We start from the raw sequence: 24278 nt of genomic DNA, 5'->3' as shown, positions 1-24278 counted from the left end.
CTTGCGAGCCCCCAGGGACCCTCCACGCCCCACCGGGTCCCTAGAGGGAGCCTGGGGCGGGGGATCGCGGCTTGCGGACGTTCCCCTGAATCGCAGAGATGCTGGCGAGACTGTGGGCGTGAGACACGTGGGTGTGGATGGACACGTGGGTGACGGACACTCAGAGTCTGTGCTTCGGACGCAGCGGGAAGCCGAGGCCCCGCCGCTAGTACCTGGCCAGCCCGGGCAGCCGTGGGTGCCCGTCCACCTGGGCCACTGGTGGGGTCTTGGCACTTAGGGCAACGTGCAACGTGGCCGTGCCGTCCACGCTCCTCGCTTACACAGGGACGACCTCGGGGCACTTACCTCCTTGGCTCCCTTAATGATGTAATAATAGCTCACAGGTGCGCTGCGGGGAGCAAACAGGTACGTGGTGAGCGTCCACACAGACAAAAGGCGGCTCATCACGCTGGAGGGTTTAAGACCCGCCCTGCTGCCTCGGGACCTTCTAAAAGTGAGCAGAGGGGGAGCAGAGGTGTCCAGAACAGTAAGCAACGCCCCTCTGGCCGGCCAGTGGCTGTCGGACCGGCTGCGTCCCCCGGCCCCCCCCCCCCCCCCGCGTTGCCATGGTGACAGTGGCGTTCCCCGGCTGCGCTCCCTTCCTGCTGGCTCTGGACAGGAGGGTTTGTCAGGCTGTGTCTCCTGTGGCTGCTGGACGGGCGCAGAAGAAAGGGGGCCCTGAGAGCCGAACAGGGAGCTGACCATCCGGACTGCCAGGCTGGCTCCTGACCACCCCCGGTGCCCGCAGGGAGGAGGCCGGTGGTGTCCTGCTCCTGGGTGACCCTCTGGGGCCTCCTCCAGGAAGCCGTCCTGTGGGCAGAGTGCCACGGGGAACCTTGGCTCTGCCTGTTGGTGTTTGTCATGATCTTGCTCTCCAGGGGATGGTGGTGAGTAGTCTGGTGTGTGAGAAGGAGCAGTGGAGGCCCTGGGTGGGCCCCTGTCCCGCTTTCCCTGGTGGTGGGGGCGGCCTGTTTTGACTTGGGAGGAGGTCTTCCCCAGCAGGCGGCTCCAAGTCGGCCTCAGCGCTGGGGTCAGGGCTGACCCCCTGGGCCCTGACACTTAAACAGAACTGCCCAGGACACTCAGAGAACAAATGGGCGCTGTGGGCACCGTGGGAGACCTGGTTCACTTCTGGACTCCCCACCCATGTCTTCTAAATGGACGGGAAGGGGACAGAGCGTGTGCTCTAGACGGATGTTGCCTGAGGTTGCTATGACAGCAGGGACCCCATTTCACATGCCAGGACTGTCTTTTCTTAAAAACAGAGTTTATTTCTTAGAGCAGTTTTAGTTTCACAGCAAAACTAAGGGGAAGGCACAGAGAGTTCCCACCCCCGAGACGCACAGCCTCCCCCACTATCAACATCCCTACCCGAGGGCGCGTTTGTTGTAATCTATGAACCCACAGTGACAGGTCATTGTCACCCAAGCCCATAGTCACGTTAGGGTCACTCTTGGTGTTGGACATCCTGTGGTTTTGGATAAATGTATAATGACATGTATCTTTCACTATAACATCATACAGAGTAGTTTCACTGCTCTAAAATCCTCTGTGCTCCACTGTTCATGTCCCTTACCCCCGCAGCCCCGATCCTTTTACTGTCCCATAGTTCTGCCTTTTCCAAGATGTCACAGAGTTGGAGTCACACAGGGGTTCCCTTCTCAGTGATGTGCATTGAAGGCTCCAGGACTGTGTTTTTCTCCTTCTCTCTTTCTTTACTCTTTTGGTGTTACTACCTGCTCAGCATCTCTCCTAAGTGTGGCCTCTTGTAACAGAGGAAACGAAATCGGGGAGAGGGTGCCTGTGGAAGTGCGAGGTTCACTGGGAAGACCAACTTTTGCTTTACTGAGGCTGTAAGATGCGCCTTCCAGGTCCTTGGTCACCAGCTGTCCCTGGCTCCTTGGCAGTGTGTTTCTGACGCACTAGTCTGTGAATCAGGACAGCAAGAACCTCTTGGCTGCCGTGTGGATTTCCAGGGTGTCCCGGACAAGCAGCACCATTGTTTGAATCAGCTTGGAGTGAAAAGAAGGAATGTGTGCTGTGTCTGTGTCCACACGCACACAGATCCAGTTTTTAAACTACTGAAACAGCAGCACACGCTGGTCCCAGAGTGGCTGTCACGGGAGCTTACGTCATGCAGGAAAGTCAAGCACGCCTCAGCGGGTGGCTTTCCCTCCAGCCATTGTCACGCCAGCGGATGCGTTGGCTGAAGGCCAGCTGGCTTTGGACGCAGGGTCTTCTCTGTGCTGGGCAAGGGTCCTGAGGGCCAAGGTTGTGACGGGGTGACAGGCGAGTGGGCTGGGCTGTGTCCACAGCACGGAGACCCCTGGGCAGAACTTGGGTGGGCCTCGGTTCCCTCATCTGCATCGCAGGGTTGTGACTGCTCCTCCTCGGCCCCATGGGCTCGCTCAGTGACCTCAGCCTGTGCTGCGAGGGCCTGGCCTTGCTCTGGGTGCCAGGAACAGACCAACTCACACACGTCTGGGGTCAGAGCAGCATGTGTCCGCCTGCAATGGGGGAAGGTGGCCCCACCCCTGCCACGTGACCTTGGGGCCACTGCCTCAGTTTCCCCAGCCATCCAGTGGTGCTTTCTGGGGGAAAGAAGCTGAGCGGTATGCTCTCACCCTGTGCAGCCTGTCCAACTGAAGGGCCTGCCCTGGCCGCAGGGACACCCTTCCCATGCTCACAGGCGCTGGTTCTGCTCAGTCCTGCAGCCTCAGGTCAGCTTTAGGGTGTCTGCCTTCTCCAGGACATCAGCGGAGGGGCCCCAGGGGCCTTTGGGAGCTGGTGGGTTGAGGTGCCATCATGGCTCAGTGTTCACCGCCCACCTGGGGGCTGCCTGGCAGCGGTTCTCCACCTGCGTCCGTCTGCCTGGGCCCATGTGTCCAGCGAGAGGCGAGGTGCCTGTGTCGGCCGCCTTCTGCCCGAGAAGGACCAGAAGGCTGTCACCTTCGAGGCAGCACCACCCGCTCTGTGTGCAGGGCTCCCCATGCGGGCAGCAGAGGGCATGGGCACCCGTCCTCCTGGCCCACTCCCCAGAGCCTCAGAGTCCTCTTGAGGGCTCAGCTAACTGACCAGCCAGGTGCTGCAATCCCGAGCCAACCGGGAGCCGACTTCCTGCTCCACTGCTCCCTCCTCCCTCCCACCTCCTCCCTCCTTCCTTCCTCCCCTCCTCCCTCCTTCCTTCTTTCCTCCTCCTTCCTTCCTTCCTCCTCCCTGCTTCCTCCTCTCTTCCTTTTTTCTCTTTCCTCCTTCCTCCTCTCTCCTTCCTTTTTCCTCCTCCCTCCCTTCCTCCTTCCTTCCCATCTTGTTCCAGAAAGGATGTGGTTCAGCCTACAGTGTGGGATAAATAGAAGCAGGTGCACACCGTGGAGCTGGTGTATTTACAGACAGAACTTGTGGGCAGAGGGGCCCTGCCTGAGTTTGGGGGAGTTCTGGGCTTGGGTGGACCCTTCTGAGAGCCTGCCTGGTTGCGGGAAGGAAGGGAGAGTTAGGCTCCCCACCTGTGCATGCAAGGCTGGCCAGTGCAGACCCACCCTCTCCTCACCTCAGGCAGGCCCCCGTGGGCACCTGTGACCTTCAGTCAGAAAAATGGAGCCCAGACTTGTGCCCGACGAGCCCACTCAGAGGAGTCTGTGGAGCAGGAGCCCCTAAAAGGCCTCAGGATGGCCCCAGGACAGCGCTGCCCTCCTGGCCCTGGGACACGCGGTGAGAGAGCAGAGGAGGATGGGCAGGACCAGCCTTCCCTCTCCAGTGTGGAAGCGTTGACTCGCCCCAGCCCCTCCTGGCTCCTGCTGCCGGGCAGCTCAGCCGCTGAGAGTCTGCGAGCCCTGGAAAGAACAAGGGAGAGGGACACCCTGGGGTGGCCGGGCCTGTCCCCTCACTTGGCTGGGAGAGGAGGGCTGCATCCTGAGGCCGAGACCCTGAGGGCACATCTGTGAGTTCCACCCGGCTTTCCAGAGACTCAACTGGGATGTTTACAGCGAAGGTACTGGTGATGCACACTGCACGGATAAAAGAGTAAGCCCTGGGGCCGGCTCCGTGGCCGAGTGGTTAAGTTCGCGCGCTCCGCTGCGGCGGCCCAGGGTTCGGATCCTGGGCGCGGACATGGCACCGCTCGTCAGGCCACGTTGAGGCGGCGTCCCACATCCCACAACTAGAAGGACCTGCAACTAAGATGTACAACTATGTATGGAGGGGTGGGGTTTGGGAAGTAAAGCAGGAAAAAAAAAAAAAAAAGATTGGCAACAGTTGTTAGCCCAGGTGCCAATCCTTGAAAAAAAAAAAGAGGAAGCCCTTTCGTTTTTGGTAGTTTCTAGTAATTCCTGGCCTGTCTTCTCCGGTATATAGTTTTGCATCTCAGAATATCCCACCTGGACCCAGCTGGACCAGGCTGGAATTTTTTGTTGAATACATCTTATGCCGAACTTGTAACATCCTGAAATAAATGTCTGTTCGTGCAGATGTGGGGTTACTTCTGTCCACCCCAGGGTTCTTAGTCCTTGAAATATCTGTGTCTGAAGGATCCCATATAGCTGCCGCTGTGGCTGCAAAATGGATAAACCACTGGCCTCTGAGATGTGGGCTTGGGGCGCCGGGTCAGCAGGCTGTGACTTGGCAGTGGCCACCACTGCTCCTCCAGAGAGGGGTCCGAGGGCGCGTGTCTGTTGTCTTGCCCTGGGTGGTGGGTTAGGGACGCGGTGTGGGCGAGGATGCGGCCTGCGTTGGGGCGTGCCCTGCATCCTGTGCATTTGGGTCTGCAGTAGAGCGCGGCCTGGCCGGCCAATGCCGGGAGCTGCTGCGGAGCTGCCCCGCCCGATGCGGGGGGTGGAGGCAGGCGCAGTCTGAATCCAAGATCTTCGGTGGCAAAGGGGCATCTGGTTCTCTGATCTTCCCACGATTTTGTTTAAAAACCAGATTCCAAAACATTTTATCTGCAAAACAAACTGTGCTGCTTAAGAAATAATTAATTTGGGGGCGGGCAGCCTCTCCTGAGCCTGCGGTTGCTTCGTGAGAACGTCCGGGCTCCAGACGCCCGCCGAGGGACACTCAGGTCCCGTCTTGCCTCCCTGCTCGCGGGCGCGGTGCGGCTGCGGGCGCCCTTGGCGCCTCCGGGCCGGCCTCCCCCGTCCTCTCCCGGCGCAGCGCCCCGAAGGGCCGCCCTCTGCGTCGGCGGGCTGTAGGGTTCTGAACCCCCCGGGACCGCAGGAGCCGAGCCGGGCTCTGGAGCCGAGAGGGCGGCCCCCGTGGCGCGCAGACGGCTCCGAGCGAGCGCGGGGCGCGCCTCTCCGTCCACACGGCGACCTTTTTCTTACGGGGTGAAAACCCAGGCGCAGCGCCGAGGTGGCTTCCACTTCCACAGAGGTGGCCTCTGTGTGCCGCCCTGCCCCGCGGGGACCTCGTCGGGGGGTCTGAGCCGCGCCCACGGCTCCTTTGCTGAGACGACTAAACGTCAAGTATTTTTAAAGAGATCCTGGTGGCGTGGGGTTTGGGTGATAAGGCAGTAAAGCGACGGAGGATCAGTGGCCCTCCCGGCTCACCCCTCGGCACCGACGTGCACCTTCCGGGAGCCCCGTGCCCGGGTGCGGGGTGGCGGCTCCCCGTGCCACGCGATGCGGCCTCCAGGCTCCGGTCCCGCCTTGTCCACCCTCCAGCCTCCCGACCCGGGCGAGCGCCGTGAGGTTCAAGGCGGCGCCCACGTTTGGGGAGTATTTTCATCTTTGAACAAAACGCAGCCTCAGGTCAAGGGAGCCTGGAGGACCTTCTGCACGAGTGTCGTCAGAAAGCAGAACGACACTCAGCCTCCCTCTTTTTTGGTTTCTGACCACTTTTTTGCTGAGAGATTTAGGATGCTAAGTAGAAATTCATAAACAGACATGGAGACAGCCGGCTCCGACTGCAATCCCTGGAGGTTTGGGCTCTCAAATGAGCAACCGAGCTTTTATTCTTATTTTTAAATAGGTTGGCTTTTCTCCTGATTGCTAATATAATGCCTGTCCTTTGTAGAGATTTGTGTCTCACCAAGAAGCACAGAGAGGAGGACGACCCTTCCCAGGAGCCACCCCCAGAGGCAGGGTCATCAGCTCCCACACATTTGGAAAGGCCCCTGTCCCTTCCTGGCCCTGTCTGCTGCCTTAGGGGAAGGGAGGACCTTCACTATGATTGTCTTGGGGCCTGAAAGCCCACAAAGGGGCCTCAGCTGAAGTGTGTTGGACCCCAGCCTCCCGGCCTGGGTGGTTTGGCATTTCTATGGCTCTCGCTTGCCTTGTGGGGAGAATGACAGCACTGGACACTTGTCCCATCCTTGGGGTCTGAGGGGTGCCCCCGGGGCCCGATGCTCCTGTGGCCTCTGTGTCCAGTGAGTGGAGGGATGGGGGCACAGGGCGACTCGTGCAGGGGGAGCCAGCAGCCTCTACACGCCTCCCTCTGACATGGAACCTGAAGCGAGTTTGCTCACGCATCACGCAGCAAGCCAGTCTCTGACACCAGGTGCAGTGGAAGAAAGTCGGAATTTCACTGCAAAGCTCTGAGCAGGGAGAGCGGGCAGCTCACGCCGTGATCCCCAACTCCCCGAAAAGCTACAAGCAGGGGTTTCTATCTGGGGTTTTAGGTGGGGGAGGGGGAGCACGTGGCCTTGGGGCTGGGGTTCCGAGAGGCCTCTGCGCAGGCGTGACTGTCTGTTCTGCATGTTGCACGCGGTGGGTTTTCAGCCTGTGACGGCTAGAGTTGACCATGAGTCACTTTAGCTTCTCTGTGCTCACGCGGACGCTCAGTCAGGCAGCGGCTGTCAGCAAGCTCTTCTCTTATCAGTGTCCTCCTGCTGTTCTGCAGAACGAGCTCAGAAAGGAATTTTGGTCACTTTGTTTCCCACGTTAACCTTGTGGGTACAAGCACAGTGTCACCCTAATCCAGGGAAAGTTTAACTCCTTCATCCTCAGTTTCACCTCTGCGGGAGCTGCTTTCAGAACCTGCCTCATGTTCTTCTGTACCTGGTGGCTGCTCGGCAAATGGTTGTTGACTGACTGAATGAAAGCATCTGGCAACTCTGAACCTCAGTTTTTTCATCGGTACTAAGGCTCTTACTTCCAGGGCTTTCGCTTGCCCTCAAGCCTGCACATCAGGCTGTGTCCTAGTGGCCAACTGTCCTGGCTGCATCCTTTGCCGGGCTCTGAGCAGAGTGGCTGTGGTGGTTACTTCTCCTTCTGGGCTGCATCTTCCCCTTCTGGAAATGGGGAAAGGAGGATGGTTCCGAGGTTCATCTTCACTTTGTGTCTGCGAGGACTCAGTCTGGCTGGAGAATGACTGTGACACCAGGTCTAAATGTCCATAGGGGAAGGTAAAAGAGCTGGCCTGGAGGACAGGAGTGACCACCCCTGCGGACCCTTGAGCTGGGTGTGGGCGGGTGAGAGAGGACTGGCCAGTGGTCCAGGAGCAGCGCCCCTGGGCAGAAGGAACAGGCCTGAGACAGTGGGCCTGTGCGAGGCAAGGCAGAAGATGCCAGGGAATGCAGGGGTGCAGGGGAATGTGGGTGCATGGGAATGTGGGGTGTCGGGTGATGTGAAGGTGCCTGAGCGGGCCTGGGAGGTGGGAGGGGTCCAGTCTCAGAAGGGCCCTGGGTTTCGCCGCCGCCATCTCTGGTTTTGCAAAGGTTTCCGGGAACTCCTGTGTTTCACTTGATGGCTCATTGTTTCCCCAAGAGCCAAGGGGCTCCACTGACCTTTTCTCTAGTTGAACTTTCTGGTTGAAAGAACTGCGGGTTCACCTCAGTTGGAAGTCATCACACCGGGATCCCCAGCACCCTTTCCGTGGCCTCCTCCAAGCGTGGCGCCCGGCAGAGCTGTGGCGGGCCATGTCACAGCCAGGATGTCGGCACCACAGAGCGGAGCTGCAGACTGTCCCCCCACCCAGGGACCCCCCGATGCCCTTTGATCCACCCCGAGTTCCCTCCTCACCTGACACCCACAAACCTGTTCTCCATGCCTGTAATTTGATGTCGAGAAGGCTCTCTAAGTGGACTCATGCAGGATGGAAGCTTCTGAACTGGCTTTTTCACACAGTGTTCACTGAGGGTTCCCCCGGATTACAGCATCAGGAGCCTGTCCTTTCTACTGCGGAGTCGTGTCGGGTGTAGACGTGCCGTGGTTCAGTCTCACACCCTTTGAAGGACATCTGTGTTGTTTGCAGTTTGGGGCTGTTGAGATCGAAGCTGAACGACAGGTTCCATGCAAGCACAGGTCTTCATTTCTCTGGGACGAATGCCTGGGGTGGGTCTGCTGAGTCGCATGTTTCCTCTTAAAAGAATCTGCCAGGCCGTTCTCCAGAGTGGCTGTCCCATTTTGCATTCCCACCAGCAGAGTGTGATGACGGGCTTCTGACACATCCTCTCCAGCATTTGGTGTTGTCTCCATTTCTTATTTCAGCCATTCCAAGCAGCGTGCCAAGATCTCGCTTGTGGGTTTAGTCAGCATTTCCCTGACGGCTGACGACGAGGACCGTCTGCCATGTGCGTCTCCATCACCCGTGGACCCTCTTTGGTGCATGTCTCTCAGTGTCTTTTGCCCATTTTCCAGTTGGATTGTTCATTTTGTTTTACTGTTGAGTTTTGAGAGTTTTCTATGTATTTTGTAAACTAGTCTGTTATTGGACATGTGGTTTGCAAACGTTTTCTCCCGGTCTGTGGCTTGTGATCTCGTCCTCTTAACAGGGTCTTTCACAGAGCAGAAGCTTGAAATTTTGAGGAACTCCAGTTTGACAGTTTTTCCTTTTATGGATCGTGCTTTTGGTGTCAAGTCTAAGAACCCTTTGATCAGTCCTGATCCCAAAGATTTTGTCTTATTTTTTCCCAAAATTCATTTAGTTTTACATTTAAGTCTGTGATCCGCTGGAGTTGATTCTTGTATGAGGTGTGAGCTTTGGCTCGAGGCTCGCTGTTTCGTCTGTGGATGTGCCGTCGCTCCAGCATCACTTGTTAAAGGCTGTCCTTCTCCACTGAGTTGCTCTTGCACCTTTGTCAAAACCAGTTGGCCGGGGCTGGCCCTGTGGCCGAGTGGTTAAGTTCGTGCACTCTGCTTCAGCGGCCCAGGGTTTCACCCGTTTGGATCCTGGGTGCAGACGTGGCACCACAGATCAGGCCATGCTGAGGTGGTGTCCCACATGCCACAACTAGAAGGACCCATGACTAAAAATACACAACTATGTACTGGGGGCTTTGGGGAGAAAAAGGAAAAATAAAATCTTTAAAAAAAACGAACCAGTTGGCCGTACTTGCTGGGTCTCTTTCTGGGTTCTCCGTTCTGTCCCACTGATCTGTGTCTCCCCCACCAGCTCCACACTGTCTTCTTCCCTGTGGCCACAGAGGGGGCCCTAATATTGACAGAGTGACTCTGCCCACTTTATCCTTCCTTCTCAAAGTAGCTTTAGCGACCCTATGGCCTGTGTTTGTCCATGTAGATTTTAGAGTGACCTTGTCTATATCTACAAAAAAAATCTTCCTGGGATTTTGATAGAAATTGAATTAAACTTGTGGATAATTTTGGGGAGAACTGATATCTTTACTGTGTTGTATCATGAATCCATGGGCACAGTATGTCTTTTTTTAGATCTTTTATTTCTTTCATCAACATTTTGTAGTTCTCAGCATATGAGCTTGGTACATGTTTTGTTAGATTTACGTTTGAGGTTTGTTTGTTGGGCTTTTTTTAGTGTAAATGGCATTGTCTTTTTAAATTTTGGTGTCTGCACCTTCATTTCCAGCATAAAAAAATCAAGCGGTCTTGAATTGATCTTGTATGCTTGACCTGCTGGACTCACTTATCAGTTCTCAGAGTATTTTTGTAGATTCTTGGGATTTTCTTTGCAGGCAGTCACCTCATCTGCAGATGTGGACATTTCCATTTCTTCCGTTCCGCTCTGCGGGCGTGTTGTTCCTCGCCTTATATGCTGGTCACAAGCTCACCTCGCTGATGGGCAAGAACAGTGAGAACATTCTTAGGGGGTGTGATGGGCTGAACTGTGCCCCCCGAGATTCCTCTGTGGAAGTCCTAACTCCCAGTCCCCCGAAATGTGACAGTATTTGGAGAAAGACCTTTAAAGGGGTGATTAAGTTAACAGGAGGTCATATGGGTGGGTTCGAATCCAGTGTGACTGTGTCCTCATAAGAAGAGGAGGTTAGACACAGACAGGCACACAGGGATGACCTGTGAGGACACAGGGAGGACACGGCGTCTACATGCCCAGGAGACAGGCCGCAGGAGGAACCAGCCCTGCCCACACCCTCATCTCAGACCTCCAGCCTCCAGGGCTGTGGGAAAATAAGACTCTGTTGTTTCTGTGGTATTTTGCTCTGGCAACCAGAGCAGGCTCACACACCCGCCCCGGAGCACAGGTCACCGCTGCCCTGGCTCCGTGGCTCTGCTTCATCCAGTTGAACTCGTTGAGCTTCGTCGAGTGTTGTCTTTGGTTTCTCGCTTCCTTTGAGAGCCACCCATGTCATTGGTCAACAGCAGTCCGCTTCTTTCTGCTGCTGAGCGACGTTCCTTGTCATGGCCATACCAAGCTTTGCTTGTTCTCCAGTGGGAGGAGGTGGGTTGACCGGTTTTGAGTTGTTAAGAACAAGGCTGCTGCAGACGTCTGTGCGCAGCTTTCTGTGTGGACAGGTGTTTCTTTTTTCTTGGGTGGGATCCTAGGAGCGGCACTGCCGGGTCACAGGGCAGAGGTACGTGCACCTCCAGGAGGAAGTGCCCAGCGGTTGCAGGGTTTCGTGCTTCCTGGTACGGTGAGAGTTCTGTCCCTCCACTTCCTGCTGGCACTCGGTATTGTCGGCCTTTTTCATTGTGGCCATTCCAATGGGGCGTGGGGAGATCCCGCTGTGGCTTTAGTTGGCATTTCCCTGGTGACAGGTAGTGTCGAGCACCTCCCCATGGGCTCACTGTCCATTTAGGTAACTTTTCTTAGTCAAGTGCCCAGTCTAGTCTTTCCCTCAAATTTTTTTTATTGATCATTTATCTTTTTCTTATTGATTTGTAGGAATTCTTTATGTATTCTGGAACAAGTCCTTGGTCAGATAGATGTATCACAAATATTTCCTCCCAGTCTGTGGCTTGCGTTTTCATTTTCCTAGTGGGCCTTTTGATGAGCACAGATTTTTGTTTTGTTTTGTTTTTTGAGGAAGATTAGCCCTGAACTAACATCTGCTGTCAATCCTCATCTTTTTGCTGAGGAAGGCTGGCCCTGAGCTAACATCCGTGCCCATCTTCCTCTACTTTATGTGTGAGACTTCTTCCACAGCATGGCTTGCCGAGCGGTGCCATGTCCACACCCGGGATCGAAACCGGCGAACCCCAGGCTCCCAAAGCGAAACGTGCACTCTTAACCGCTGAGCCACTGGGCCAGCCCCTGAGAGCAGGTGTTTGTGTTGATGAAGTTCAGTTTACTGGGTTTTTCTTCTGTGGCTTGTGCCCTTTATGGCCTAAGGAGCTCTGCCTGCCTCAAGTGCATGAGCGTTGTGACCTGTGTGTCCTTAGAGGCTGTGTAGTTGCAGTGTTTGCAGTTAAGACTGTGACTCGTTTCCAGTTATTTTTAGGTGTGTGGGGAGAGGGGGTCAGGGTCGTTTTTCCCTGTGGGCGTCCACTCGTTCCAGCACGCTCGCTGACACAGCTTTCCTTTCCTTTCCCGCTCATGCACGTTGGCACCTTGGCTGAAAATCAACTGACTGTATGAATGTGAGTCCACTTCTGGACCCGCTATCTGCTCCATTGGTCTATTTCTCTATCCCTATACCGATACTGCACTGTCTTGATTTTAATTTAATCTTATTGTTATAGAAATTATTTTACTTGTTGTGGTGAGTCCTTGACTGTGGTAATGTATCAAACTAGTCCTTCGCTGTGGGGCGTTCAGTATGTCTCCAGCTTTCCCTTTGCAGACATCGCTGTGCTCAACGTCCTTGCTCGTCTGTGGTGGTGAGAGGAGTGACCCCCAGGGGCATGGCTGGGTGGGAGGGGTGGGAGCTGTGTGCTCTCACCACTGTTTTGGTTGAGGCTCCAGACGGTCTTCCACAAGGTGGTAGGGGGCACCCCAACAACAAGTTTGCCCCTTTTCAGGCCTTCCTGCCTTTGGGGTGCTAATGCTCCCTGTGCTCCGTAGTGCTCCCTCCTGCTCTCTGTGCTCCCCCGTCTCCCCATCCTTCTATGCGCTCCTCCTGTCTTTATGCTCTCTTGTGCTCCTCATACTGCCCCATGCTCCTCAAGCTCCCCATGCTCCCTCACACTCCTCATGCCCCCTGTGTCCCTTGTGCTCCCTCTGCTTCCTCCATACTCCTCATTCTCCCTCATGCGCCCGTCCTTCCCTGTCCTCCTCCTGCTTCCCCTGTCCTCGTGCTCCCCTGGGCCCCTCCATGCTCCCTGTGCTCCCGTCCTCCTCTGTGCCTGTGTGCTCCTCTGTGCTGTGCCTGTGGAGCACTGTCTCATGTCTCAGCTCTGTGCTGCCTTGTCGTGGTGACAAGCCCTGGGAGGACGTGGAATCTCTTGTTTGTTCTTGTTGTTATCATAGTCTTATGAAAGTGATTATATTGAGAAAATAGACAATATGATTACATGGTTGTAAAACCAAAGAGATACAAGAGAGCTCTCACTGCCACCCTGTCTCCGTCCACCCTCTCCCTTGTTCTCTATAGAGCAGTATTTTTAACTGTTTTTAAACATTTTCAAACTTATAGAAAAGTTGCAAGAATTGATTCACCGTGTCCGTATTTCCCCATATTTACTCTCTCTCCCATACACATAGGTAGACACTTGTGTCAGAACCGTTTGAAAGAAGACTTGCTCACCTCACAGTGGAGCACTTGGCGGCCAGGCCCTTCACCCGTGGTCGTGAGGGTGTCATGGCAGGTCCTGCCCCGCCTTGGGCAGGTGACCCTGCAGTTGGTAGGTGGCCCGGGTCTGTCAGCAGGCCCCTCCACTGGCCGAGTTGTTTCCCAGACGCAGGAACCACCGGCACGCCATCGATGTGCGCTGTGCAGAGGCACCGGCTGCACCGACTGCCAGAGGGTGCACGCGGGGTCAAAGGGTGATCATCCCTGTCACCTCCCAGCCACCTGTGCGGGACCTCTTCCCCTACCTCACCCAGTCTCTGCTGATATGATGGGCCAGTTCTGTGATCTGCGGTCCCTTGGTGTGTGTGAGGTGGAGCCGTGTCTCAAGTGTAAGAGCCTCTTAGAGTCTCTTCTCTGAATTATCTGTTCCTACCCTTTGCCCAGAGTTACTGGTTTCTGGATCATTCCACAGTCCGCTCATCCCCCAACCCCTACCTGGACTGAGTGATGAGGGTGACTCATGGGATGGGGGTCAGCCACCTGAATCTTTAAAAAAATTAAAAACTGAGGCATTTTGCACCTACACCAAATGTGGGTTGAGTTGGATCCCCTTGTCTACCTCTGCATACGGATCCCAGACAAACGTCAGACTTCTGTCTGGTGGCCGTTTTCACCGCCTGCTTGTCTCTCCTGCTGCACTGAGGTGGACACGTGAGCCAGGAGGTTATTCGGGGTGTGAGGTGCCAGGAGGCAAGATCTGCGAGGAGCTGCCCCCCTCATGGTCCCACGATAGGGCTGATCCACCTCAGTAAAGCACTGGACGCTGGACTTCAAAACCTCTTATTTTGGAATAGTTTTATGTGTACAGATGATCCCTGGTTCCTGCGCCTTCACCAGCTTCTCCACCAACAGCCAGCTCTGTGTGAAGCTGGCAGAGTGCCGTCAACAGCCGGATTCCACGGGCGTCGGTCTGGGCTGCCACACGGTGTTCAGTAAATATTGAATTTCAGCGTCATCTGTGCCCAGAATTCTGCTGAAAGACAGCAGAGAGAATTAGGTTCTCTCGATAAGTTTTTTTACAAAGAGATAAAACACCTTAATTCTCCATATTTCTAATCTTTTAAGTCCCAGTGTACTTAATAAACGTTGGTTTTGCCGTTTTTCATCTCTCTACATTTATAGCGACAGTGAGAGAGTTCTCAGGCGTCTGGCAGATGTTCTACAGGTCCCGGAACAAACATCGTTTTCCCTTTGGTCAGGACCCTTTGTGGCCATTTCGGCCGCCCTGCACGGCCGTGTGGCAGGGACCACCCATGCCAGCTGCTTAAGATGGGTTTACTGAGGCCGCTCTGGGTCGCCGTGCTGGCGCGGGGACACCCCATCAGGGACACTGAAGTGGTGTCGGCCCCGCGGCCTGGATCCACAGCCAGGGACACCCTCTGTGTGCCCAGGTGAGTGACCTGATTCTGAGCATCTTTTGGGGTGGGTCCAGCTTACCCCACAAATCCAGCCCAGGCAGGTCTGCCTGTGCGCGTGTACTGAGTAAATGCTGCTGCTGTCCCCTTCGGATCTTCCCTCAAAGGCTCCGACACCACCGTGGGTGACGGCTCCACTGAGAAGGCACGCCAAGTCTCACCTCTGGACGCCAGCAGGACGTGTCCCCCAGGAGGGTGACCTGGTAGCAGCAGTGGGCAGGAGATGTGTGTATCAGTCGGGGTCAGCTGGCTCCGGAGGCTCCGTCGTGGCCCAAGGCCGCAATGAGAGGGCTCTGTTCCACGCAGGCTCACAGGGACTCAGGGGAGCAGCCAGCTTTGGGGGGAAGCTGTGACTCCCCAGCGGGTGACGTGGAGTAAGGGGTTGATTGTAGGAGCCAGATGGTCCACAACATGAAGACACCAAGAAGGAAGGTTCTGGCATGCCTAACAGCAGACCAGGCGGGAACGAGGCGGGCTGTGGACCCGCTTTTGGGGCAGGAGTGGGGGTGCTGTGGCCCCTGTCTGGTGCTCGTCCTGTGTTGATGGTGGTGGCTTTGGGGGTGCTGGTTTGGGCACCGAGCAGAGAGGAGTGGGGCCGGCTCGAGCCTGCCAACATCCTGAGCGGGTCTCTCCCCTCTAATTGGAGGGAGGTGCTGCTTGCTTCCGCCCCTGGATCTCTTTTCCCAGAGCTGCCCTGACTCACCCACAGGCAGAAGGGAACCTGGGAGACAGCAGTCCAGCTAGCCCAGCGATGGGCCAGCCCCAGTCTATCCATCTGGCTCCAGGTCCCGTGTTCCATGCGTCTGCCCGGCAGATGGGGGAGAGGGAGCTGGACGATGGCATGGGGCTTTTGAGGGGCCAGCCTGTGGGGGTGCATCACTCCCTGTGTCCAGGGCTGGGTCACACAGCCCCACCCCGTGCAGGGGAGGCCTGAGTGATAAGACATGGACACTCCACTCTCCAGAAGAAGGCGGGGGTGGTTTGCTGTCCGTACTCCTCGCTCGCGAAGAAGTGCAGATCAAAAGCAACACGAGGGACCGTTTCATGCTGTTTAACGTTTCATACTATGAAAATACTCGTTTCTGGCAAAGCGTGTTGCAACGGTCACTGTGGGTTCTAATGTCTGTTGTTCTGATGCTTTTGCATGGCGGCTTGTCAACACGTGCCAGGCATCCCCTCACTGCCTCTGTACAGCCCCAGGGGCCGGGGACCCCGTGAGCCGTGTCTGGAACGTGCCCGAGCGTTTGCCAAAAGGGTATTCACAGTGGTGATGCTGTTTGAGCTCAGACCCTCTCAAATGGCCAGGTCCTAAGAACATTAAAAGACTTGAGGACTTTCCCAGAACCTGGTCAGTGCAGCCAATGTGCACAGCGCAGTGTGTCCATCACTCCAATTTTAGCCAGTGGTGCCGACAAGGAGTCACCGTCCCCACCCAGAGAGGAGCCCAAAGCTACCAGGGCGGCTGGCAGTGGAGGAAACTGGCCAGGGTGGGGCTGGGAAGGGCACCAAAACGCTTCTCAGGGACAAGTGTGTCTCCTCGGGCTCAGAGGGCCAGCTGCTCCTGGGTCGTCGGCAGGAAATTCGGGATGCCAGACAAAACACAGGACACCAGTTAAATCAGAATTTCAGGTGACCAGTGAATAGTTTTCTAACATTATATCCTAAATATTGCACGGGATATTCTTGCACTAAAAAATTATTCGTCATTTGCCTAAATTTTAAATTTAACTGGGTGTCCTATGTTTTTATTTGCTAAATCTGGCCACCCTAGCCAAATGATGTTTCAGTGGAAAAGTTTGTTTTTAAACACGTCCCTGCCTGCAGCTCCAATCCCGACCCCAGCAGGGATGGCAGACATTGGCCGGGGAGGCGGCTACTCGGGCCATCTTGCTTGTCTGCCGCCCAAAACTGCCGGTCTGCGTTATGGCAGGGGCTCCAATCCGGACTCGAGACCATCCAGGGATCTGAAAGTGTTAAGCTGGGATTCGGAAGTTCTGTGCATCCGTCAGAAAACTTGGGCTTGGACAAACGCTGCAACAAAATGCTCAAACGCGTTCTCCTTTCAGAGCCGAACGACTCTGGTGCTGATCTAGGGAGGCGGCTTGGAGAGTCTTAGGTGTGGCTGTCCTCGGGTCTGAGCGGGGCCTGGGGGTGGCCGCATAGAGAGGAAATTGGCCCGGCAGCCTACCCCGGTGTCTCTGGGTCTCCCCTGCTGGAGCCCCCCTACAAGCATCCTCCCGGCTCCCCCACCTCTCAGGTCCCGGCCCCTCCCAGCCTCCTTCTCTCTCATTCACCAAGATGTGCTGCCAGGTAGGAATACCCTGGGTCCAGGTGGGGGAGCGTGCACCACTGCAGGGTGCATGTGCACCCAGGAGGGGACACGAGGCTGGCCGGGTGGGGCTGGGAGCGGGGATTCACTTCACACTGTGCACACCCAAGCCTTGTGCGACGTTTCCTGTCTAAAACCAAGGCCGCCTAAAGACACTCGCCCTGGATGACGGAGCCCAGGAGCCTCAGCCTGCCTCCTTCAGGCCTCATATTCTGGCCAAGATCAGCCCCGAGCTCTGTTAACGCTCCGTGGCCCTGAGAACTGGTCAGTGCGGCTCCCTCTCTGTGCCCGCTGTGGCTGTGCGCCGCAGGAGACCTCCCGGGCCGCCCCTGCCCTTTCTACCTGAGTTTTTTTTTTTTTAAGTGGCATTTAATTTTAATTTTTATCAAAGTCATATGTGTACCTAGCTCAAGAAAGTATAATGCTTAGTGTAAAAATTGGCCCTTCCCAGCCCATCTCAACTTTAGTTTTCATTCCCCGGAAGCCATCACTTTTTTCTCTTAACTTTGTCTTCTAGTATTTAACTCCACGTTTCTCTTTCTTGATTATTTCAATTTTTAACACCATCCACTGATTTCCTACCATCAAGATGAAGACTCAGTTCTCTTACACCCTCAGCTCCTCAGTTTTTAAGTCATAATTTTTTGTTAAAATAGTACTCAGTCACGACTTTCTTTTTAACTTTTTATTGAGATTATGATAGTTTACAATCTTGTGAAATTTCAGTTGTCCATTATTGTTAGTCATGTTGTAGGTACACCACTTCACCCTTTGTGCCCACCCTGCACCCCCCCTTTCCCCTGGTAACCACTAATCTGTTCTCTTTGTCCCCATGTTTAACTTCCACCTATGAGTAGAGTCATACAGACATTGTCCTTCTCTATCTGGCTTATTTCACTTAACACAATTCCCTCAAGGTCCATCCATGTTGTTCTGAATGGGACGATTTTATCCTTTTTTATGGCTGAGTGGTATTCCATTGTATATATATATACCATATCTTCTTTATCCAATCATCAATTGATGGGCACTTGGGTTGCTTCCACATCTTGACTATTGTAAATAATGCTGCAGTGAACATTGGGGTGCATGGGACTTTTGGAATTGCTGGTTTCAAGCTCTTTGGATAGATACCCAGTAATGGGATGGCTGGATCATATGGTATTTCTATTTTTAATCTTTTGAGAAATCTCCATACTGTTTTCCATAGTGGCTGCATCAGTTTGCATTCCCACCAACAGTGTATGAGGGTTCCTTTTTCTCTACAACCTCTCCAACATTTGTTACTTTTTGTTTTGGATATTTTTGCCAATCTAACTGGTGTAAGGTGATATCTTAGTGTAGTTTTGATTTGCATTTCCCTGATGATCAGTAATGATGAGCATCTTTTCATGTGTCTATTGGCCATCCGTGTATCTTCTTTGGAGAAATGTCTGTTCGTGTCCCCCCCCGCCCATATTTTGATCGAGTTGTTTGATTTTTTGTTGTTAAGTTGTGTGAGTTCTTTATATAGTATGGAGATTAACCCTTTGTCGGATATATGACTTGCAAATATTTTTTCCCAATTGGTGGGTTGTTTCTTTTCTATATTAGTTTTGAAATTTTTTTTGTTGAGTAGACAGTCTAAACTTTCATGTCAAATGCATTGATCTTTTTCCTTTATGGTTTATGCCTTAAAAATTCTTCTTACCTGAAGTCCTAAGGACATGTCTACATATTTTGTTCTGGAGGTTTTAAGTGTTCTTGCTTCTCATATTTGGTCCTTTATTCATCTGGAGGATATTTTCATGTATGGTGACAGGCAGCAACCCCGTTTTATCCCTCTCCATACTTGCTGAGTGGTCCATCCTTTCCACACTGATTCAAAATGACGTCTCTACTGTGTGTGCATCTGTGCATGGGATGCACACGCACACACACACCTGCACACGCATGCACATGCCCTTCTCATCCACGGCCTTGCACCTGGCACTGTAGCTGGGCCTGTTTGCCGGTCTGTCTCCTCCAGCTTCTGAGCAGCCCTCAGAGGGCGGGCCTTACATTCTCGCTCTCCATGAGCGGTGCGGTTTGTGGCATGAGACTCCATCCTTCATCTGTGGAGCGGGGACCTGTGCCAATTCGTGACTTTCTCATGAGGACAAGAGCAGATGGTACTGGAAGGGCTGATGTGGTGGTGGGCAGTGGGCTGGGAACTCCATACGTGTCGTCACGATGACCTTGGTGTCTGGAGAGCTTGCACATGGCGGGGTGTACGTGCTCACGGAGAGAGCTTGAGCCAGGGCTGGACAGGAAATGCGCCTGCGGTCTGTGGACTCTCTGAACCCTGGACTTGGCCCCACAACTCTGTCCCCATGCTGTCCACTGCCCCTTATGTGGACCTTCCTGGGCTCCTCACCGGCCAGTCCCTGATCCCAAGAGATGCCCCACGCCCTCCTCTTCCAGGGGCAGGCACTGGGCGTGAGGCTTTCTCGGGATGCAGGCGCTGCCCAGTTCAGCGTCCTGGGGCTGCTTCCTCTCAGCCAGCCTGGGGCTCCATCCCTCTGAGTGCCCGGCCTCCAGGGTTCCTCTGCCTTCTGCAGATGGGCTGCCCCCAGGTCATTGCCAGCTGGCCCAGCAGGTGGGGCTGGGGTCCCTGGGGCAGAGCCAGGGCCCTGGGAAGACCCCTCCCCATCAGAGCTGCCCCCTGTGCAGAGAGCTGTCTGGGGGAGGAGCGAGCAGCCCCCAGAGGACAGGAGAGGGGGTGGTGGACAGCAGGCACGCGGTCCTCCCCTGAAGAGCCTCTAACCCCTGAAATTATTTGGGGTCATGGGAAGTGAACCGCACAGCACGGGTCTTCACTGTTGTCACTAGGGAGCTCTGCAGGGTTGACCACTCGGTTTGGACCATTGGGTCATTAATGAAGTAATTGGATAGAGAAATGGTAATGTGCCCATTGATGCCCTGTGGCCGTGGCTCTACTGGGGGCTGACCCCTTGACCTCCAGGTCGCCCCTTGCCCTTCTTCTTGATAACGGTCTTATGTCACCTATCACTGTGTAACAAACTACCCAGAACTTAGTGGCTTACAATGACAGTAAACACTTAACTCAGTTAGTTTTGTACCCACTTCTAAGTCATTTGCTCCCTCGCAGGAAGTTGGTGCCGCTGTTGGCCGGGTGCCCAGCCCCTCCCCACCCTCAGCTCCCATAGCGCTGCCTGGGCATCCTCAGGACGTGGCAGTGGGCTCCCTGGAACAAGTGACCCAGGAGAGAAGGCAGAAACTGCATGTGGTATGTGACCTGGCTTTGGAAGTCACCCCGTCATTGCCACGGAGTCCTATTGGCTACGGGACTGGATCAGCCCTATTCAGGGTGGGTGTGGCCACACAGGCTCAGGGTCACCAGGAGATGACCATCACGGGCCACCTTGAGGGTGGCTGCCTCATGGTGGAGACACCCCCCAAGATGGGAGGACTCTGGACCCCAGTTCTGCCTTCCAGCCCTGCCCTGCCTGGCCTACTTCTTGTCTGTCCCCTGCCCGGACCCTCACCGTTTGGGTCCTTACACCTGGCCTGCTGCTGTGTGGCCGGCATTCATCTCTGCTTTCTCAGTTCGTTTCTGTACAGTGGGGACCTGGCCTGGGTCCCAGGCCCTGACGGGGCCCTGCTGCTAGTCTCCAGGCTCAGGGGTGTCAGTGGGGAAGGGCTGTGCTGGGGAATAGAGGAGGTGCTGTCCTTTCCAGCCTGGGCAGGAAGCATCCAGATGGCCCACCTGCCACAGGCCAGGCTCTTGTTCCTCACAGACGCCCACAGCAAGTCCCCTGTTCTCTTCACTTTATGGAGGAAGGACTGGGGCCCAGTGACGTGTGCAGGTCACACACTCATCCTTTGCCACCTGCTGGGGGCAGGGGAGCAGCTCTGGGCCCTCAGTGGTGGGGGCCGCTGGCTGGGCCAGACGGAGCTTGTCCCCACCTGGGTCTTCAGGTCCCTGGAGGGGTTGCACCTGTGTCCCAGAGCAGGGCCTGGGCCCAGGCTGCTATGTGTGTGGCCTGCTGGACCTCCTCAGACGCCCCTCTCTGAGGGTCCGAGTGGCCCTCAGTTCTGCTCAGAAAAGCCCACAGAGGTAGAGGCAGGAGGGCTGCGACCTCCACGCCCAGGACCCCTCAGGGCCGGAGCGGCTGGTTAAACTTTAAACGGCCACAGGCGGTGGGACCTGGGCCTCAGACTGCGCCTGGCTGGTTTGGGCTGCATTTTTGCAAGACCGGTGGCTGGAGAACCAGCGAGCTGGGCGGGCGGCAGTGCGGAAATGCACCTCCGTTTGGGGACCCATGTTGCGAAAACAGCAGGAGGAAGTTGTGTCTGCTGCCGCCAGATCAGCCGGGAGGGAGGCGCCGCCGAGCGCAGGTGAGTGGGGCTGGCTCCGGGGTCTCCTGAGAGCCAGCACTGGTCCCATCGTCCGGGCACTCCTGGGATGGGGCCGGTCGGAGCGGGAGTCTGGGTCTTGTGTCTTTAAGGCGGGAGCTGCCGAGGGGGCCCCCGTGGCGTCTGGTTGCCCTTGGCTTCCTGTGCTGCCTCTGGCCCTGTTTGTGGAAAGTCGGTACCGCTGGCGTTGTGGGCAGCAGATCCTTCGTAAACACCGAGGGCCGGTGTCTTCTGGGGCGGCCCAGACTCTAGCGGAGACTACCTGGAGCCTGGGAGGGGCTGGGGTCCGCGGCTGACCGGTTCAGGGTGATCCCTGCGTCAGCCGGCCAGTGCCCCTGCCCACGGCCCGGCCCCCTCTGTCGCTGAGGCCCCAGGGCAATACAGGTCGTCTTTTGCCTGAGCCTGGAGGGCGGGTGGTCCCAAACGCAGTCCCTAGGGGACTAGGCCTTCCCACTCGGAGGGGGTTCCGGAAGGTTCCTCTGCAATCTGCAGTTTAGATACTGACAGACAGGCCCATGTATGGTGGCGCTTCTAAGAGGGAGGCCCCAGCCCACCAGGGCCTCCCAGGGTCCCCCACTCGAGGGCAGTGGCCAAGCCACTGGGAGGGGCTCGTGGGCCAGGGGAGGGTCTCGGATAGCGGTGGGAACACCAGAGGCTGCCGTGTCTGTGCGCGCGGTGCAGATAGCGCGACGAGCCATGCAGTGGGGTGGTTGGAGGGCACAGCGCACCCAGTGCACTGGCTCCTGCACCCTCCTGCTTGGCGGTGCGGGGCTCCCCGTGACAGGATGCTCAGCCTGTCCACGGCTTCCCGGGGCGGGGAGGTGCTGCGGGGTCCCCCTGGTGGAAGGAAAGACAGGCGGGGGCCTTCTGAGACCCCGCTGGAGAGGGCAGACTGGGCATGGGCCGCAGGGGCTGGGCTGGGGTGATGCCTTGGCCCACTGGGACGCTCGGCGTGGGCCCTGCTCCGTGACTTTGGGCAGCTGCTCCCACCGCTGCTTTCCTGTCCGCGAGGTAGAGCTGAGTGGAGCCCGGCTCCGAGCGGAGCACACGCCTGTGGGCCGGCATGCTGAGGGCAGCTCTGCAGTTGCTCAGGGCCTCCCTCGGATAACGCCAGGGCCGACTGGCTCGGCCGTTCTTTCGGGAGAGGAAACTGAGACACACAGAGCCCCACTACTTGCCCGGGGCTGCAGCCTGCACCTGCCCAGCTGGCCCAAACCCCAACCTTCAGAGCCTGACCACTGGCTCGGCGACGGCCCCCTGGCTGAGCTGGGCTGGGTGCTGAGGGGAGGAAGTGGTTTGTCCCCAGCTGGGTGGCTTCAGGAGGCCAGAGGCCCTGCTTCCGCTCCTCCGGGCTGACGTCGTCTCCGCACAAGACCAGCACCTCCCACAACGCAGGGCCCCAAAGCTGGACAGGACGTGTGCTTGTGCACGCACAGGCCTGGCCTGCGCTAGTCTGTCAAGGTCAGGGTGTAGATGAGGCCTGAGAGGAGCCCCAGAGCACAGCCCGGCTTTGCTGCCCTGAGCCCCTCAATAGTCCTGTCCCCGGATGCAGAACAGTGACCACAAAGAAGTTGCTGGTCCCAGAGCCAGGAGCACCTGCCTCGGCACATCCTGTCTACCTGCCCCAGGTGGGCTCTGACAACCCCCAATGACAGATGAGGAAACTGAGGCTCCGCAGTAAAGGGGGTGAGCATGGGAGTCAAAATGCAGCCTTGGGTGTTACTCAGTGTAGGACAGATGTAAAACCCAGACCTGAGCAGGAGTCACCCACCTGCACAGCCATCTGGCTGTCTGTGGCTGTGAAATCCATCCTGGCTCCAACCCCTGGGTCCCACCTCCTCCCTTTCTGGACTCGTCCACCGGGGCTCACTGCCAGCTCTTCAAATGGCCTGGCTCACTCTGGTTCGCCTTCATGCCCTTCCCTCTGTCTGAGATGCTGTCCCCTCTGTCTAGGATGCTGTTCCCTCTGTCTGAGATGCTGTCCCCTCTGTCTGAGTCCCCATGTGTGGTGGTGATGACTGATCACCTAGGTGCCCAGTGAGGTGGGCGGTGATGGACCTTACGAGTCAGTTCTGGGGGCTTTGGTGGGGCGCACGTGCAGCCTGTTGGTGCCCAGGACATGGGGCTCTTGCTGCTGCAGGCGTGTGGTTCCGGGAGGGTGCATCTTTGGGCTGGGCTGCCCTTACCCGGGAATAACCGGGCGGGGTCACTGTGCAGTTAGATGAGACACGGGGGAGCCAAGCCTCGTGACAGACGAGAGAGGGGGACTTGACCTTCCGTAAACTCAGTTTAGATTTATAGTTTCAAAATCTGGACTCAGCTGAAGCGTGTGTGTGTGCTTCTGTGGGAGCGCACATTAGAACGGAGTGAAGATGCTGACTCAGTCCATCTACCCTCTGTTCACCAAACACACTCACCAAGTCCTGCCATTTGCAGGCAGGCACCTCGGGAAAGAGGCCTACATCCTGGCAGGGAGCAGGGTGGGAAGGTGTGGGCGTGCCTGGGGGAAGGCCTGTCACGGAGGCGGGGAGCCAGTGCACAGGTAGCTGGGCCAGGCTGTTCCTACAGAGGGAGCAGCTGTGCAAAGGCCCTGAGGTGGCTCCTGGAGCCAGGGACGTGTGGGAGAAGTGTCAGAGCCACACTGGTGAAGGATTTCTGTAACATTGGGAAGCTGTTGGAAGGTTCTTGTTTGTTTTGTTTCATCACCTTTTTAATGAAATATTTCCAGTCTAATCAAAAGTCGAGAGAATTCTGTAGTGAACCCAGGGTGCCCAACCGAGGGGGTCAGAATGGACTGAAGAGCCCCCTCCCTGGCCCCAGTCATGGGCCTGGGGGTCTTGGTGCTGTGGGGGTAAACTGTTTTCCCCCAAAACTTGGTTATGAAAAGTTTCAGACACAGCAAAGCTCCAGGAATTTTGCAGCGAATCAGCCCTGAGAGCCCGGCTCCCTCTCCCAGTCTGTCCCGCAGGAAGGCCTCTTTCTATTTTAAGGTCTGATTTTATTTTTAGAGCGGCTGTGAGGGGCGTGGGAATGGACAGTGACTGTAACGTTTACGTTCTTCCTCGACGAAAGCAGAACAAAATCAGGAACAAAATAGGAAATAGCAATAAAATAAATAAGTACAGAAAATTAAAGTAGGAAGTAAAAGAAAACTATGAAGTCAGGATGTAAGCACAGAGGGAAGCGGGGGAGGCGTGGAGTCCTGGCCCAGCCCTGCCAGGCCCGT

The 24278-nt window shown here is 56.0% G+C and overlaps 1 protein-coding gene across 6 annotated transcripts in view; it reads left to right on the top strand.

Annotated features, from left to right (window-relative positions):
* Positions 1-673: 673 nt before the first annotated feature.
* Positions 674-24278, top strand: part of LOC124233918 (FYVE, RhoGEF and PH domain-containing protein 3-like) — a 61057-nt gene continuing 37452 nt past the window's right edge. For 3 of the 6 annotated variants that reach the window (XM_046651214.1, XM_046651218.1, XM_046651213.1), the window contains exon 1: positions 20887-21034. The gene's annotated coding sequence lies outside the window, so the exon portion shown is untranslated. Of the gene's footprint in view, positions 927-20886; positions 21035-22409; positions 22739-24278 lie in introns of those variants that run through there. The other 3 variants (XM_046651215.1, XM_046651216.1, XM_046651217.1) reach the window with 3 other exon arrangements.

Source organism: Equus quagga, unplaced genomic scaffold (genome assembly GCF_021613505.1).
Source record: "Equus quagga isolate Etosha38 unplaced genomic scaffold, UCLA_HA_Equagga_1.0 270_RagTag, whole genome shotgun sequence".
Taxonomy (NCBI): Eukaryota; Metazoa; Chordata; class Mammalia; order Perissodactyla; family Equidae; genus Equus; species Equus quagga.
The sequence above is the reverse complement of the archived record's forward strand: the minus strand, read 5'-3'. Positions and strand labels throughout refer to the sequence as shown.